Raw genomic sequence first — 1,989 nt, 5'->3', positions numbered from 1 at the left:
GCTTTATCTTGTACCGTTTCGACGCTATGGCGCATTTCTTGACAAAAATAAGGTGAAAATGATCAAATGGTCGATTAAATCGTTAGAAAGACTTCATTTCGAAAAATTGTATATACACTCCTATTACCCCGTCTCGGGTGTCAGCGCCGCAGGCCTAGCTATGTGTGCGCCAGGCGAGTCGCAGCGTAATAGTGTTTCGTGAGATATCGCGAAGCCTGTTACGCGAGACGTGGTCTGGCGTACATATAGCTAGTGTAAAAATTAACGTTTTAGTGATACAAGATAATCTAGGGACCCTTGAGCCTAAAGGAGAGTGTGGTTCGACGTCAACTGTGTGGTTTTAGTATTACTTCCTGCACAATGTTTCCTCGAGGACGAATTGAGCGAGCGACTTGGGATTTTCAGGGTCGCTTTGTGTAAAACTAGCTATACGTACGCCAGACCACGTCTCGCGTAACAGGCTTCGCGATATCTCACGAAACACTGTTACGCTGCGACGCGCCTGGCGCACACATAGCTAGGCCTGCGGCGCTGATCCCCGAGACGAGTTAGTGGGAGTGTATTCAGGAACAGAGCCTTCCGGCTTCAAAATTTGACATTCTCACAGAATTTGTCGGGGAATTTTTACTCTAAAATTAGGGAAATTAAACTTCTACTGTGCGATTAAAAGATCGAATTTTGATAGACTGTTATTGGCTGAGCGATTAGCGAAGCCTATTACTCCAGTGATGATCAAAAAGTTTCGCGTCTGTTTGTGTGTGTGTGTGTGTTTGTCTGTTTGTCTGTCCGCACGATAACTCGAGAACGAATTGAGCTAGCGACCTGGGATTTTCAGGGTCGTTTTGTATCATAAAAAGACAGATCGAGTTCGAAGAGGAGCATTCTAGCTCAAAAATTGGATTTTTAAAAATTCTAAAACCTCAGGTCCCCAAAATGGAGTTTTTTAAAAATATTTTTTTACTCTTTCCTAAGGGGTAACTCATCAGAGTATAGCCCTTAGGGCGAAAATTTCATCTATTTGGCTCTATCTTCAACCGTTTAAGCACCAGAGGGATTTTTCTACACAAATGACCGTAAAACATTTCTATGTTTTTCCTCAGATATTTGATGGTCTCCGGTAGGGTAACTCGTTAAAATAAAACCCCGAGGAACAAAATTTGTGACTTTTGGGGCTGAATGCCTACTTACGACTTTTCCTCGACTCGGGTGTCAGCGCCGCAGGCCTAGGTAGATGTATGCCAGGCGTGTCGCAGCGTAACTGTGTTTCGTGAGATATCGCGAAGCCTGTTACGCGAGACGTGGTCTGGCGTACATCTACCTAGTTCTTATAAAAAGGGTTTTTCGTTTATAACGCTGTCGTTCGTAGTTTTTTTAAAATAAAATATCTTCCAAACTCTGGTCGACCCTCGTATTTCACAGGTCTGCCCCCTTAAGGGTCCCTAGATTACCTAGTATCTCTAAAACGTTGATTTTTACATAACAATCTGTCAAAACTTTTATTGAAAACCGTTACCGAACAGCGGCAGTTTTATGTCCCTAACTTTAAGAGTAAAAAGACCCCGACAAATGGGTTGAGTACGTCAAATTTTGGGCCCGGAAGCCCCTTTCCTCTAAACACTCTCCTTAGCTCGTCTCGGGTGTCAGCGCCGCAGGCCTAGCTATACGTGCGCCAGGCGCGTCGCAGCGTAACAGTGATTCGTGAGATATCGCGAAGCCTGTTACGCGAGACGTGGTCTGGCGTACATATAGCTAGTATTTGAAATGAGAAAATTTGTTTGCAAGTCTTAAACGATTTATTGGCTGAGCGATTAGCGAAGCCCATAACTCCACTGACCGGAAAAGTTTCATTCTGTTTGTCTGTCTGTTTGTTTGTCTGTCTGTCTGTCCGCACGATAACCCGAGAAAGAATTGAGATAGCGACCTGGGATTTTCAGGGTCGTTTTGTATCATAAAAAGACAGATCGAGTTCGAAAATGAGCATTCTAGCTC

This window comes from Frankliniella occidentalis, unplaced genomic scaffold (genome assembly GCF_000697945.3).
Source record: "Frankliniella occidentalis isolate FOCC.00 unplaced genomic scaffold, Focc_3.1 Scaffold291, whole genome shotgun sequence".
NCBI classification, from domain to species: Eukaryota; Metazoa; Arthropoda; class Insecta; order Thysanoptera; family Thripidae; genus Frankliniella; species Frankliniella occidentalis.
This window is presented reverse-complemented; position numbering follows the sequence as displayed.